Source organism: Lygodium microphyllum, chromosome 25, assembly GCF_053477565.2.
Source record: "Lygodium microphyllum isolate KBCC chromosome 25, Lygodium_microphyllum_v1.1.10, whole genome shotgun sequence".
Lineage (NCBI taxonomy): Eukaryota > Viridiplantae > Streptophyta > Polypodiopsida > Schizaeales > Lygodiaceae > Lygodium > Lygodium microphyllum.
The window spans coordinates 115,887,731-115,905,368 of record NC_141159.1 but is presented as its reverse complement, the minus strand read 5'-3'; the positions used below and the strand labels follow the sequence as shown (position 1 = coordinate 115,905,368).

Below are 17,638 nucleotides of genomic sequence, written 5' to 3'. Positions count from 1 at the left end.
AGTATCTCCCAATCCTATAGGTCTTGTAGATCCTGAATGTACTTCTGAATCTCCTATCTTGTCATGGCTTGGACATGGCTTTTCACGTCGAGTTTACAAAATGTCGAAGGGAAAATATGTCAAGCCACAGAACATAAGATAGGAGAATAGACAATATGAAAGGAAGAATCAAGAGAACCAAAAATACTCTGTATATAACTCTACAAAAAGCTTTGTACACTATAAACACTCTCTTGGATTACAAACACTCTTTTGTTAGTCCAAAGCATCCACCAACAGTAGGCAAGTAGAAGCTTTAAGGAAGAAACATGTATCACAACCTTGAGGTCAACAATCCTGTCTTGAACTTGCTGCAACTAGTTTTCCCTCTTTCTCCTCCAAACTCAAAATATGATCATTCGGTACTCACATCGATTGGAACAAAACTAGTCTACAAGCCTACATAAGTAGAATTGTGAAAATCTTTGCCTCATATAGCTTTAGATAACTAAAAATATTCTGGCCATCAAGTAGCTTCATCTGGTTATCTACAACCTCCATTGCTTTGGTTGCTTCGACTTTATATTGCACATAAGACTGTAATTGAAGTTGTTGTTGTAGTTGTTGAATATGAAATTGTTGTTGCCGTAGTTGTTGCGGATGTTGACACTGCTATTGTTGTATGTACGTATTGAAAGCTTGTAACATCTATTTAACATTGTCAAAAGCATCTCTCAATCCTATAGGTACTCTAGATCTTGAAGGTACTACTAAATCTTCCATATCATTGTGGCTTGGATGTGGTTTTTCACGTCAAGTTTACCAAATGTCGAGGGGGATATATGTTAAGCCACAAACCACAAGGTAGGAGAACAGACAAGATGAAAGGAAATGAAAGGAACAATCAAGAGAACCAAAAATACTCAGTATATTACTTTCCAAAAGACTTTGTCCACTATAAACACTCTCTTGGATTACAAACACTCTTTTGTTAGTCCAAAGCATCCACCAACAATAGGCAAGTAGAAGCTTTAAGGAAGAAACCCTGTATCAAAACCCTAAGATCAACAATATTGTCTTGAACTTGCTGCAACTTGTTTTGGCTCTAACTTTCTTCTTTGAACTCAAATTATGGTCATCCAAGTACTCAAATCGACCAAAACAAAGCTGGTCTACAAGCCAACGCGAGCAAAATTGCAAAAATCGTTTATTTCTAGCCAAAACCGCGACTTTTTGTAAAACGTGTTTTTTTTGCATTTTTAGGCCTAAGCACCCTATAGCACTCAGGATAACTCCTTGCATATGTTTTTATCTACCCAAAATTGTCATTAAGTTAATAGAACTCAATAATGAATATTCAGACTATTTTGGAGACCAATTCTAAACCTAGAAAATCCATGAAGTCCATGAGTAAGTATCCCATAGACATATATCTAAAATATTCATATGAATGTCTTTTTCTTGTTTTTCCTTCATTGAACGTATAACCATACAACACTGCTCTTTCGCCTCTTTCCCCTTCCATGCTTTCCTTATTCCACATATTCCTGCCCTCTTTCTCCTTCCCTCTTCCCTTTTTCTCCTTCTACTTCTTCCAACTCCAGCTTCCACCTCTCCCGTCTGCTCGCTTGAGCCCTACAAGCTACAGCAATCTACCCAACGCCCATCCTTGGGGCTGCTCACCTACAAGTTGTGTCAACCAACTCAGCCACTCTGCCCGGCGCCCACCTTTTCCAATTTTCGTCTTTGGGGCCTGTCCACAACTCTGCATAGCTATCAACACTTCAATGGCTTCTTCATGACCAGTTAATAGTGCCAGAGGGAGAGGAGAGGCAAACACTCCAACACATGGTCATAGTGGAATGAGGTAAATGTTGAATGCCCATCAAGTGGTGGCAAATCGCATGCTTGGTCATACAAGTTGTGTCCTTACCAACGTACGAGTAACGCAAATAAAGTAAGAGTTCATTTATTGCAAGAGCCTTCATTGACAATTTGAAATGTTCTTGAGTCTTTATTATTTACATTATTTTCTTGATATAAGTTAGACTTTTAACTTGGTTATTAGAACTTATAACTCAAAAGTTAATTTAAATTCTAAAATCATGTCATCATGACACTTATCATATTTTTCATTTTATGACCATAGATTAAAGTACTTTAGGGCCATGTTGAAGAAGGTTGGAGAGTATGGGCCTAACTACGTAACCCCCTCTTTTGAGACTTTACGCACTATCCTGCCTCAAAAGAAGAAGCGTATTGTGACGGAAGATGCAGCAAACATAAAGATAAACTGAGAGAAGAATGATGTCACACTTATCACTCATGGGTGGAGTGACACAAGAAAGAGGTTGATCCATGTCGTCGTAGCTTACTCAGGAGGGGAGATGTATTTCATGTCATCACATAATGCTTCAGAGATTGGAAAGTCTACAAATCAGCTTGCAACAAAGTGGATCACTGCCATTGAGATTATTTGGGCCACATCTCATGGTTGGTTTTGTAGTTGATGGTGAACCCCCAAACAAGGCAATAGGTGCCATTGTTCAGGGAGTATACAAGCACATTACATTCTCTTACTACATGGCATATTACTTGAACAAACTTTTGAAGGATATTGGTGAGTTAGACTGGGTTCAACCAATGATACATGATGCAAATCAAATGGTCACTTTTATTTTAAATCACCAATTCCTTCATTATGAGTCCACAAAAAGGTCAAGAAAGATGTTAAAGTATGCAGAAACACGCTTTGTCTATTACTTTTTTGATGTTGGGATGCCTTAAGAGAGTACATGGGACTAGTGAGAGTGTTGTTTGTCAGTGATAAGTTTAGTACTTCTCCATTAGTAGCCACTCCCATGGGTATATCATGCAAGGAAAAGACAAAAAGCATGACTCCTAGAAGAATGTAAAAAGAAGTGTGGTATACAACCATGTATTGGCGAAGTGTATGAGGCAATAGATAGGATGATCAAAAAGTTAAACGTACTTGATGATGAGAAATATCAGGAGATACATGATCTATGTATTGGAAGGTGAAATGCCTATAATTTACCTTTGCATTCAGCTGCCTTGATTGAGGATCCTAAGTTTAGGGTAAGGATCAAGAAAATAATGTTGAGGTGCATCTATATTGGAGGTTTATTCTAAAGCACATGATGTTTGATGTGTATACCAAGCGCAAGATCAGAGATCAGCTTACTATATACAGCAGGAGAAGAGGCTCTTATGGTTGTAATGATGCTTAGTTGGATCATTGCAAAGATTGGGACACCTTTACGGTGGAAGGACTTTGAATCAAATGGACCTGAGTTGCAAAAATTGGCTATTCGCATCTTGAGTTAGGCAATGAGCTCCTCTTGCTTGGAGCAATTGTGGAGCACCTACAATCATATTTTCTCAAAGAAGAGGAATTACCTTGGAGTGGAAAAGGCAAATGATTTGGCCTTTATTAGTGTTAACTTGAGGATGCTTTGCAAAAGCGTTACATCAAAGGGCGATCCACAACCCAATAGGAGCATTCTCTTGCAGATGATGATGATGTTGGACTCTTGAGTTTTCATGTCACATGAATCATGACAATGGACAAATACTCCTTTGTAATATATCGATCTTTAAAGTCTATCCATATGGTTTGTCATTTGTCATTTGTCATTTGCTAGTCTCGTGTTCATTATGCAACATGCTAATAAATACAATGAAAACCGATGTTTTTACAGCTTTAAATGTGCTTCTTTATATATTTCATTGTAGTGAAGGACACTATGATGAGCTGGAAACTGTTTTATATGTAAATTTGCTTCTTTTTCTTTAATGTATCATCCCCCCCCCCCCGGGGTCCCCATTCCTTGGTTTTGATCATCCCTATCCCCAGCCCCGGCCCCAGCCCCAGCCCCGGCCCCATCACCATTCTCGTCCCCTATCCCATGTTACTATGAATATAAACTCTTATGCAGCTTACACACCAACTGCTGCTCCTTGCCTTCCACAACCAACCCCTCAAGTTGCAGCATGTAAATATCTTCAATTAAGTCCCCATGCAAGAAAGAGGTCTTTACATCCATCTAAACCAACTCCATATCCTCTCTAGCAACGAAAGTAAGGAACTATATGAAGAGTCATCATCTTAACTACTGGTGAGAAGATCTCATCAAAGTCAATCCCCTTCTCCTGCTTAAGTCCTTTGGCCACCAATCTTGCCTTGTACTTAGGCTATGCATCAAATGGAGACACCTTTAGCTTGTAGAGCCACTTACATAGCAATGCATGTTTGCCCTTAGGCAAAAGAACTAACTCCCAAGTAGCATTCTTATCCAAAGAATCCATCCCCAACTACATAACTCTTTGCCACTTCTGACTCCAATCCCTAGTCATAGCATCTCCATAACAAGAAGGCTCACTACAATCCGTCATCATGGCATAGTCTAGAGACAAAGTATATCTACCTAGCAATCTAGAAACCCTCATAGACCTACATAAAACTAGCTCAACCAAAGCCTTTGGCTGTCCCACCTATCTATCCTATAGAACAAGAGGCTACCCACCATCTCATGGCACTCCCACCTCAGCATTTGCAAGCTTCCCAAGCCTTGTATCGTGTGGAACAAGCCATATATTATACTTGTTTGTTGGCTGCCCATCCTTCTAAAACACTAGTCTATGAATCTCAACCATTTGGATAGGCTACTTATACATCTTATCCTAAAGAGGACATCATGGCTGCATACTACCCTTCTAGATTCAGGATTCCACAAGTAATAGCCCATTTCACTTCACTTTCCATAGCCAAGAAAAAAGCCTTCCTTGGACTTAGAATCAAGCTTACTACGCTTGTACCTAGGTATATGCATAAATGCCTCACAGCTAAAAACACACAAGTGATCAAGTCTCTTGCCAAACCATAATTCCTCTAGTATCTTGCCATCCAATGGCTTGCTAGGATACCTCTTAATCAAATGCACTATGGTCTTTACAATTTCAATCCAAAATCCATTAGTGAGACCAATATTAGAAAGCATACTACGAACCCTTTCTTCAATGGTCATGCTCATCTTCTCAGCCACATCATTTTGAGTACGATTCTCAAGAGCTATCAACTCTCTCTTAATACCATAGATTGCACAAAATTTCGTGAAGGTATACGAGGTGTACTCTTCAATATTATTAATCCTCAAGCACTTAAGCTTCTTGCCTAATTGATTCTTTGCAAATGCCAAGAACTTTTGAAATACATCCAACACATCACTCTTCTTGCGCAGAGAATAAGCTCAACCTTCCTTGTGGTATCATCTATAAAAGTGACAAAGTACAATGCTCCACCCAATGAAACCATGGACATTGGCCCACACAAATCACTATGAGCCAAATCAAGACATTCTGATCTTCTACTCCCACTTTCTCTCTTATGTGAGATTTTAGCTTGCTTTCCAAAGAGAGAATACTCAAAAACCAAGATTAGAAAAATTTAGATAAGAATGATAGTTCAAATGGCACAAAACTTTCATTCCAGTGACTGGCATATGCCCCAAACGACATAGCCATAAAGAAATAAATGGATGTTCAATGATAGCTACAACATGGTCTTTAACACTAGAAACGTGCAAATGATACAAAGTATCATATTTTGACCCTTTGCCTACAAAGAGGTCCCTTGAAAATCTTCCACACATAATCACCAAAGATAACCACAATCATCAAGCTGTCCTGTACTGAAAAATTTTCTGTAGAGTCTCAAACATGCCGTACATTCTGCAATACAAAAGAGATCCATTTGGCATGATAAGTCTATATCCCCAATGCTGCAATGTTATATGCATAGTTATTTCTATTGTGTATGGAGCTCGTTGTGTGACCGACGGGCTATGGCAAATGAAACTCCATGGAGGTGGGAGGTGAGAGAAGAGAGAGTGGGAGAGAGAGAGAGAGAGCTCTTGCAAGGAAATAAACTATGAGAATGAAACAACAATAATAAGTGATATAATAGTATAAGTGATAGGGTTTGAATATATAGGCAAAGTTGTGCAGCTAACTCTTTGACCCTTATTTAATGCTAACTGGTGTAAAAGGTGTTCACACCTAAACATGCTTTTTTACACACAATAATGTGCATTCGTAGACAAGGATGAATAATAACTAACAATCTTTTTCTTTGGGTCATGGATGATTTAACCTGTGACACGAAACATACGAGAAAAGGAAATAGAAAGGCTTTATCTCAAAGAGCAGCATCTAATCTCATACAATGATTCTGGAAAGGATATACATAAGTGAGAGAGGTGCAACATGCAGATGGTCATGACATGGTCTTCCAACAAGCTCAAGGACCCGAAGTAGGACATGGTTCAAAGGTGTATATATATAGCTCAAAGACTGATCAAAGCTAGTGTGGCTCAAAAGCACTAGGTACATGACCAAAGGCCGAATACTCAAGTGTAGCTTTCGAGCTCAACTTAGAGATCATGCATAAAGTGGATATAACCCCCCTAAAACATAACTCCTTTATGAAGCAGAAAGAAAAAAGAAATACAACTCATTTTTGGACAGAGAACCCCACACAATTATTTAATAATTGATAGAAAGGTCTTAGCATGTATGTATACATATGGCCAGTATCCAATTCTATTCACCTAATTTTTATTTTATTGTTTTAAATTGTAAGCTCTTTTTTTAATATTATTCTTACTTTTTTTAAATTATCAAGATAAAAATCCCTCCCTAATGTTGATCTCAATAACATTGCAATCAATGTCAATCGCTTGTGACACTGCCGCCAAGCAATGGACCCTTGGCTATTCATTTTTCAACCAATATCGAAGGCAAGTGCCCAAGTAGTTGCCAATGTGTCGTCAGACACCTTGATTGGATACTTAAGGATACTAGTGTGAAAAGCTGAGCTAGAACAATAAGGTGTTGGAAAAGTGGGATAAGATGGAGTTGGAGGGTAAGATGCTGGTGGTGGGTGTGTCTGATAGGAAGAATAAGGGGGAAAAGGTGGGTAGGCAAAAATAGGCTAGGAGTGTCCAATGAGTGCCAATTGATGCGAAGGCACGAGAACCTGAATGTTTCTATAAGGTGCCGATGGAGATGGAGGCATTGGGACACGAAAGCCCTTTCCAAAGCTCGACTGGGACACAGCAGCAGGACCAAGAGATCCACTAGGTAATGCTATAGAGGCAAGCTATGGTAGCAACTGATCCACACTCGGGAGAGACTAGGGGGGGATACCCAGGCTGCAATGATCCCAAAAGTGTGTGAGAAGTAGGTGGAATACCACCCGATGGAGGAAAGGATGAGGTCCTAAAGGCGATGCCTATGATTCCATAACCCCACAGTGCAGTGTGATGTGCAACATGAGGTGTTTGATAGGGGAATGTAAATAGTGTGAAGGAAAGTGAAGAAGCAACAGAAAAATGTGGTGGGATGGGTGGGTTTTGAATTTGTGGTGTGAAAGATGCAGATGTATTTTGTTTATTTTTACCATTTAATGATTGAAAATGAAGTGATGATGATGATGATGCACCATGCAATGTAGAAACATGAACACCAAATTCATTCTGATTTTGAGAATTAAATAGAAAAGAAGAAAGGGTAGAAGAAGAGGTATCTAGCTTTTTCTTGTAATCCCCACAACGTGTGTTAACATACAAGAATTGGTCCTCAAGAGAACCTTTTCTGTAGTCAACTGATTGTACTCTATCTTCCTCGTGATTTCTACCAGTATATTGCAAAGCAAAAGAGGTAAAAGGCAAAGGAACAAAAGACAAATCTAAAGTACCTTGCACCAGAGTGGACAGAAGAGGATGACGAAATGGAACATACTCCAAATCTCTTTCTCCAACAGGGTGGCCCATCCCTGAGGGAGGTCTTGACGGCCCTGCAATATCATCAGATTTATACGCAACAACTAAAGAGAGAAATTCATGCATACCTTCATTGAGTAGATTCTCCTAAGGGCAATCCTTCGATCAAACTTGTCGATCTTCTTTTGTCTAAATTTCATGATCACATGATATTCTTCAGTGGAAAACTTTTATAGCTTTTCTTCCGTGTTGTCAGAAGTGTCTTCCACCATGTCGGAACTTTGTGGAGCAAGTTGTTCTGTCCACTCTCGCTCGGACCTCGGTTCTCGGCATAGGTTGTTATGGAGACTGAATTGGTGTTGATGTGTTCGAAGTCATTTGATCTTCTGACCTACAGCTCCACTATATCAACTTTTCTTCTCATAACATGATTCGATGTATCATCATTGTATGCTTGTGTTTCTAAGTTTCTCTTCTCTCTTAATGTTTGCCGTACACGCTCTGTGTTTCTCCCCGCAAACCCTACTATCTCTCTGGTCTCTTTGTCATTTTCTGCATGGTATCAGAGCATATCCTTTTTTTTTGCACCAAGCACTCCTTGTGCCACATCTCCCTTTTGGGCCATAGAGATTCTTATGCATCAACTATCAGAGTATTACGCTCATAACAATAAGACACGTCCAATGCACACTAAGTTCTTACAAGTAAAAGGAGGATCATCAAGCGCCACGACCTCCTAGAGGCCACTACAATGCACTACGGAGGTTTCTCCCACCTGTTTTCAAGTCCAATGGCTTCCACGGCCACGGCCTGCAATTCTACAATCTCCTCCACCAAGAGACAGTGATCATTGGATACCGTCTTCTCATCAATCCACTCCTTCGAGAAACAGAGGCTATTTGACTAATTTCTCTTTTTCAGCTCTGCAAGTAACCAAGCCACGGCTGAAATATCGAAAGCCCTCAACTAAGAGGAACCTCTAGATCCTGGGCAGCATTGACAAGTAAGGGAAAAGGCAATTAATGGGTAAAATGGCATGGAGATATCAACCACCCTAAGAAGGTAAAAGGTTGTCGACAAGGTGGATTGAAAAACAATGGAATGAGTACCTCTCAGAGGTTGAGGGAATGAAATCCCTCTCTAAAGAAGAAATTTGAGCCCCCTCAAAACCCTCGTGGAATCCCCCTCGAAGAGAGAGAGGGAAGCAAGAAACTCATGGTTCATGGCCTCTGAAACATCGAAAGATGAAGGAAACACAGCCAACAATGCCAATGAAGGTATCCTAGGCTCCAATGGAATAGAAGCTAGGTAGCACCCAAAGCTGGCCTCTTGAACGTGAGTAGAGGAGGAAGTGGAGGGCAAGGTACAACATAGAAGCTCCTCGATGCCTGCATCAGTGTCGTTGTGAGTGGAGCAATCCAAGGGAGGAGTAGACCAACATACATCTTCTAGCATAGAGTAACGGAGCTTGTGGCTTCTCTCTCGAGTTTCGAGTCCTATCATCTCATCATGTCCATTGTTCTTCACCACATGTTATCTTGTAGATGGAATAGTGGGATTTCCAAGTTTTTATCTCTCTCTCTCTCTCTCTCTCTCTCTCTCTCTCTCTCTCTCTCTCTCTCTCTCTCCTGTTTTTTGCTCCTTTCTGGGCCTGCGAAGAGGTGTTGAGAAACCAAATCATTCAATACCATTTCCCTCCGTTTCTATTTTTAGCAACAAGTTATTGCATATCACTTTACCCTGAATATCTACTTGACTAAGTTACCCTATTCAACGGCTATAATGGATCTATACTAGTGCATCATACCTATCTGACAAATGTGGAGCATGAGTTTTGAAATGGTGCTAATATGTGCATATGTACCGTGTAAATTGACTTTCTTATATTGCATATGGAGGCCCCCTAATGAAGGAAATACCTGTCCGGCATGTGGATGGGCAAGACAGCAATATTAAGAAAGCAATTGAAACCCCACGATGGATTTAAGCTAGATGCATTGGAAGAGCAAAGGGCATGTAGACTTGTCTAAGAGAATGTCATTGGCTATAAGTGGGTTTGCAAGGTTAAGTCAACTTTGATGGGAGCATAAGCAAATGCAAGGCTCGATCAATGCCAAAGGGATATGCTCAGCAATATGGCATTGACTTTGACGAGACATTCAGCCCAATTGCACAAGCACTGACTCCTAATGCAACTTCATATTTTGGATATTCCTTAAAGCAAATCTACACATAAGTGAAACCAATGATTTAGACTATAGAAGATAGATTGGGTGAAGCCATAGTCTTAGAAAAATTATTGAAGAGTAACATCTAAATAACAGGGCTCAAGAAATCAGCATCACATTTTGAAAACAAAATAGCAGATAATATTTGTATCACACCATTGTTGGCTTTATTTTCTTATAAACTCATATCTGATTTTGATACCAAATGAACACAAAATTCACAGCCTGATGTCAATCAATGAAAATAACTCAATATAATGTTGCTATCCACAACAACTATATTCAATAATATTTTGATTCGGAGGAAGAACAAACCAGTTGAGAGCTATAGCAAGCAGATAACTATATTAGAAAAAACGCATTAACAGCACCATAGACAGATTCATAAACATGTGTCATCGAACCTTCCCATATGCATAGTTTCTGCAATGAGGGTACTACTCTGTGACTGCATACAGCCACAATGGCTTCATTCCATTTTGGCTTCATTCCCACATACATTTTGACCCTCATTGATGATTTAGAAACAAACTTGCGTTAGTTCTCGTATAACTTGAACAGATTTGCAACTTAAAACATTTTGGTCAATCAGAAACCATGAATGCATTCAAACTCCCTAGAGAAGCTCATTTGCATTCCTCGTCCAATGAGAGAAGTCTATCAATACATCGACTCACAATTTACAATCCGAACGAGATCATAAAGACCATCAATCTGTTTGCAGATATGTGCACTGTGTTTGGCATGAGGAAACACGAACCGATTTTGCAGATCGCCACATTATTCGAACAACACCCATTGCTCTTATCTTGTAACTAAATAGGCGGAAATGTGCGTATAAGGTGAGAACCAGACTCTCTGCATAAACCCTAGAATCTTGTTAAAAGAACGGAAGAAGGCCTACCTGAGGCTTCTTGGACAAAAGAGATGATCAGACCGCACACCACTTCCACGAGTCAGAATAAAGAGATTGCGGTTTTGTGAGGAAGCTGCATCGAGGTATTTGCTGTAACAATCTTCTTCTTCTTCCTCTTCTTCTTCTTCAATCAAACACAAGAATGCTGAGAGCCGAATCCATCAGAGGCATGCGTTGCGCTTGCGTGCAAGTAAGTCCACACGTGTCCACGCGAAGTTGTGCTTGCTTACGGATTAACGACATAATTCCAGAATTATTTCACTTTAAAAATACCCAATGGCAAAAGGATTAGCAACATAATCCTGTGAAGGGCACCACAGCCATGTGAGAGTCGCGACCTGGGCGAGTCCAAAAAGGCTTGGTAAATGGGCGTGGGGAACAAGTACTTCACTTCTAGAAGCTCCAGACTCCAGAGCCCACAAATCAGCCCTTTCCTTCACCCTTATAGTCCCTCCATTACATCACTCCCACAAGTTTCACTAGGTGCCACAATAAAATCTCTCTCTCTCCTCTCCTCTCTCTCTCTCTCTCTCAAAATGCTTTTTTAAGCGTTTATTCCTATTTTTAAATTATATTCCTTTGAAAAGGTTGTGTGCTCTACGGCAAGGTCCACACAAGTACAAACTAATATGCAGCCACATGCTTCTACTACTAGAGCCCCTCCATGCCAAGTCCATATACTTAGATAGGGTGAGACTCTAAGTGGTGCTAGACAGCATTTCAACCACCTCAGGCTTGGCCCTAGGTTATAAGATCCAATAGATTGCCACTCAAAGTTGGCCCTATCACAAAGACTTAGTGATGGAATATCTCTTGATTTTTTTCTGCAACAAGTATCGCAAAGGCATAGGCAATCTGAGGATTTGCTTTCACCTCAATTGATGACTGTTGATGAGGAATCCTTCAGAAAAAACTACATGATAGTCGAGGGGAAGAAGGAGGATATACTCCATGACGTTTTCAACCAATACCGTGCATCTTTTTTGAAATCCTACCAATCATCTTCCTTCATATATGACAAAAATCAACAATGTATTGAGGGGGATCCATTAGCTTCAAGGGGCCGTCACTCTATTTGCCTCCATACCATAAGGGACACTTTGACACCTTACAAGTAAATTGCATCATCGGTGACTTGAAGGACGAGCTGGTTTATATCAACAATGTGTGTATGTTGGGTGCGCCTGTGCCTATGTTGCCTGTGTATTCACTACATTGGTAGTACTCACACACCTATACACTATAGGTAGTGGGCGCCTATCACTGTCACTTCATTCTTTATTCTTTCAATGACATTTGAATAAGAGAAGATTGGTCACACATTGTGACTATTGGAGTTCCCACATCTTCTCTCTCTCTCTCTCTCTCTCTCTCTCTCTCTCTCTCTCTCTCTCTCTCTCTCTCTCTCTCATTACTTCTGCTTACTTGTGCTTCCACTCGGGCCAACTAGTATCAAAGCCATCATTACAGAGCTCGACTCGACCTACCTACAACTCAGTTTTGAATACCTACAGGTCAAGGTTCACAGCACCCATAGCTCACACTTTCAAGCACAAGCTTCATATCTTACTTGGTGGTCACATTGGTTGCTTTGGAGCATTGGTACAATTTAACTAAGCACTCTATTGTGTTGCTTTGGCTAAGCAGCATTGGCCATGTTTTTCTCACAACAATCAACATGTTTCCAACCAGGTTGCACCTAATCTACATGGCCTTGTTTTACTTTATCAACATGTGGCTCATCCCTTGATTGTTGCCTACTTTTAGGCTTATCTAAAGTCCACTTAGAGATTCCATTGGCACTCTTTAGTTCCCCCCTTTTACCTCAACAGTAGCAAACGTGCCATGCTTACCTCAACTTAGCCTAATAGTCTAGCAACATTGCGTCTAATTCTGTTTGATCTCCTAAGTCCTACAACAACTTATTGGTAGCTCATTTAATTCACTAACATCCTTGGGCATTGACCAAAGACATTGGGCAACCATTGTAGCACATATAGCGAACTCTTTCACATCAGCCATTTTTGGCTGTATAGTAGACATGTTTGCTAGAATACCTGAAGGATAGCCATAACTTAGTGCTCTTTGACACTTTTACATACTTATGTGATGCTGATATGGTGTTGGATCATTGTTGGTTGCTTCCTACATGTAATGAGGTTCTTATTGGGCTGATTTGGGTTGCATTGACTCCATTTTAGCAGACCTTTTACTATTATACACAATATTGGACAACTAGCCTCTATAGAAGTGCCTTATGCCTACTAATACTTTGGTGCCAATCAGGCATACCATTGGATGCACTAGTGTATGACATGGATGCTTCACATTGAGATACGCCTGCATATGCATATGGTTTGCCTTGGCAATTGACCTTGAGATTTGTTATATGTATTTGAGCATTGGCCTTATGCTTTGGGTGCTTTAGTGATTCAACTTACAAGCTTGAAGAAGATATTGGGTCTTATGCTCTTGGATGTATGTCACATGTAACTTGGACGTTTGGATGCTATACACATGATGTATTGAGCTTCTTTTGCTCATCTGCATTCACTCATTGTTCCAGTGCAAGCTTTCATGGCATTTGGATGTTACATAGAGCTTTGGATATTCATAATTGAGCTTAAGCTTGTTTCAGTGACACTATGGGACTCGGTTGAGTTATATATATGCTCTCTAGATGCTCTTTGGTTGTAACTATTGCCTAGTGGGCTAATTTGATATTTGCATTGAGCCTGTCACCTACCTCTGTCAGGTTGTTGTCAATGATGCATTCACGTCATTTTGCTATGTATTGAGCTTTCATTACATTTGCTCAGTCAATTATGTATTTGACAGTTCTCTTTCGTTATCTTGAGACCTACTATGTGCATGGCAATTATGCCTATTGGATGTATTCCACTCTGACACATTGAGTAGTAGTTGCATACTTAGTGAGACTAGTTGGATGTATCCCAATTATGCCTATCGGATGAATCCCACTCTGACACATTGAGTTTGACAATTCTTGGTAGTAGTTGCATACTCAATGAGACTAATTGTTCGTGTTTTGCATACCTCGCTTTTTGCAATATATAGTTGGTAGTTGCAAATCAGATTCTATTAGTTGATTGCTCACACCTGGCTTTGGTTTTATTGTTGTAATAATTTTCAACATGCTATAATTGCAATTATAAGCATCATTTATGAAGGCAAATACTTTGACTTGACCATCACTCATTGACAATTAGTGGATAACCCTACTCTTTGGAAGTTTTTGTCTGTCATACATTGTATTGGTTATGATTTTGGACTTTTTGCTGTCATTTATAGCAACTTGCTTGTCTTGGACTGTGCTTTCATTTATTACATTATGGCTGGTGGATCACATGGCAGTGCTATCTTTAACATTGACAAACTAGATGGTACTAATTACAACTATTGGAAGGCACAAATATGGCAAGTTTTAGTGCAAAAATTGTAGATTAAGCCATTAAGACACGAGGGTGTCAAGTTGGAACACTTTAATGTAGAGGATTGGGCTAATTGGATGAGTTATGTAATCTCCAATCATTATGTCACTCTCTATCATTTTGCCACTCTCTAAGCATGTTTTCTATGATGTTGTCTTTGAAGGGCAGATTGCCTAGCAATGATGGGACAAGATTCATAATATTTATTATGAGTAAAGTCTTGCCTCTCAAATGTATTGGTTGAAACAACTCATGGACCTCCATAGTATGAAGGAGGGGACTTCCATATCCACCCACTTAAATGAGTTTCATTCTATTTTCAGGCACTTGTCTTCATAGGGGATTGACTTTAAGGATAATATTCCTCCCTTGTTCTTGTTGGTTACATTGCCTAAATCATGGGATACATTCTGTACTACTATGTGTGCAAATATGCCTCTTGATGAGCTGAAATTGAAGATGTAGAGGGTGCATTATTGAATGAAGAGGTTAACAAAAAAAATGTTGATGCTTACTGTAGCTCTCATGCTTTGACAATTAGAGGCAATAATACTAAGAGTGGTAATGATCGCCATGGGAGAGACTCTCAGAAGTCTTATTCTCAGTCACATGGACAATCTCATGGTAAGTCCCATGACTATAAGTTCACATTGACTTGTCATTATTGTAGGGGTAACCGCATTGCCATAAAATGAGTGATGACAAGCACATGGAAAAGGGATAGGGCAAAGTGCAGGAAAAGAATGATGATCACATCATTGTCCATAGCAAATCCACAACGTCAACATTGAAGAGATTGATGACATGCAAACTCGTTCTAATAATGATTACATACTTGCAGCTTCTTCTCTTAATGTTTTGCAGTTGACCAATGCCTCATCCACCTTATGCTCAATGTTGGCCAATTGATTTAGGGACTTCATTTCATGTTATCCCCCATTGAGAGTGGTTTCATGCCTATCATAGCATGATAAGATCTTTCAGATTGGGTAATGACCTCGCATTAGATATTGTTGGTATTGGAGATGTATAGCTACAATTTGCTTCAAGCAACATCTTTACCTTACATGATGTACGTCATGTCCCAAGTTTGACAAAAAACCTACTCTACTAGAAAGTTGGATGATGCAAGTTACTTTGTATCTTTTGGTGATTCCTCATAGAAGATTACCCATGGGAATCTTATCCTAGCACAAGGTGCCAAGTCTAGTACTCTTTATCTCTTACTTGTATCTAGGTCTTTCGACCATGTTTTGGCAGTGGTGGCTATAGTACCACATGTATTGTTATGGTATCATTGCCTTGGGCACATGTCATTAAAGCAAATGAAAATGATTACTCATTTGTAGTATATTCTACCCCTTAACTATAAATGTTTTGATTCTTGTGATTATTGTCTTTATGGCAAGCGGACATGTAGTTCGCATAAGAAGTCTAGCATTACATGCATGGGTGAGCCTTTGTCCCTTGTTCATTTTGATATTTTTGGACTTATGTCCTACAAGCCATTATGTGGTGTGAAGTATTTCATTACTTTCATTGATGATTACTCACATATGGTCTAGGTATACCCCATAAAGCAGAAATCAAAAGTCTTGGGCTATGTTTTAGCATTGGCTTGCTTTTATTGAGAACCAGCTTGGGTATAGGCTGAAATGCTTCTGATCTGACAATGGGGGTGAGTATCTATCTAAAGCCTTTGAGTAGTTTTGTGATGAGAGGAGTATTAAGTATCAATTGACTGCCTCGTACACCCCACCCCAAAATGGTATGGCTGAGTGCATGAACAAGATGATTCAAGAGTGAGTTCGTAGTATGCCATAGCACTTTTGGGCTAATACAATTATTGCTGCTATACATTTGATAAATTGGTCCCCATGCACTACTCTTAACTATCAAGTTGCAAAGAAGGTATGGTCTGAAAAAACTCCATTATATGCTCATTTGAGTATCTTTGGTTGTGAGGCTTTCTGCCATGTTTCCAACAAGCACAAGTGCAATAAGCTAGATCTTAAGGATGTGAAATGTATCTTTCTTAGTTATAGGGATGCATATGAGATGTGCTATCACCTATGGGATCTACAGGCTCAGGTCATCCACAGCCATGTTGTTGTTTTCCATGAGGAGAAAATGCATAAGTAGTCCGAGTAGGTCGTTGAAGTACATAAGGTGATGTTTTAGGGGAAGCCTCCTATTACTGTACAACCAGCTAGATAGCATGCATCAGTCAATGCTTCAATGGACCATGACCATGACGTTAAACAGGATGCACAAGCCACATAGCATGTATATATCTACTAGAGATAGAATCCTGATTAGTTTGTGCCCTCCATGGATTATGTTATGGTGGACAGATGTTGGTAAGTCTCTTGTCTATAACGAGGCCATACATAGAGGTGATAACTGAAGAGAGAAGCCTAAGTGAAAGCATGAGCAAGTAGAAGCAAGAGAGGTGTGAGCTATGGCAAATGGAGTAAGAGAGCAAGCGATAGAGACTCAAGATATGGAAACTCCAATAGTCATAATGTGTGACCGGCCTTCCATTTATTCAAATGCCACTAAAAGAATAAAAAATGAAGTGACTGTGATTGGCGCCTGCTGTGCCTGTAGTATGCAGGTGCAGGTATTGTTAGTGAGTAATATATAGGCGACTAGGCATAGGCGCCTTTACTCCCAACAACCTCCCACTTTAAAGACGAATGTGTCTTGAGTGAAGAGGGAACAAGAAAAAAGTGACAAAGTACATTGTACACATAGAGAATAGTAGGACGAGGAATAGAGGTTATCTCATCCAATGCCTATCAACTTCCCAAGGAAGGCAAAGTGCTCTGTTGAGAGACTTTTTGTGAGTAGATCTGTAGGATTTTCGTCAGTTGAGATATTGATAAGGTCAACAGATTTGTTCTTCAATGACCTCTCTAATAAAGTGGTACCGTAGCTCAATGTGCTTTGTCTTCGCATGGAAGACCAGATTCTTAGCTAACTAGATAGCACTCATAGAATCCAAATGCAGTGTAGGGACAAAGAAAATGAATCACTAACCCTACAGCTTGGGATACCTCCCCCTCAGCGTGGATCAATGTTTATGAAAACAATTGCCATACATCTAGGATGATACCATGTGTTGAATGAAATGCAATTGTGAATGATTCATAGTCCTCAACCAGTTTTATTCATTTAAAATAGCATTGTGACAATGTGAAATAGTTTTCTTTCATGCTTTCGTCCTAAGAGCATCCTAAGCATTGCATAGGGTCAGCA

The 17,638-nt window shown here is 39.7% G+C and overlaps 1 protein-coding gene across 1 annotated transcript in view; it reads right to left on the bottom strand.

Moving 5' to 3' along the window:
* LOC148014653 (Josephin family protein) overlaps positions 1-11,325 on the bottom strand; it is a 32,698-nt gene extending 21,373 nt beyond the window's left edge. The window contains exon 1 of the mRNA XM_087667214.1: positions 10,914-11,325. The gene's annotated coding sequence lies outside the window, so the exon portion shown is untranslated. The remainder of the gene's footprint in view (positions 1-10,913) is intronic.
* Between the last annotated feature and the right edge of the window lie 6,313 nt (positions 11,326-17,638).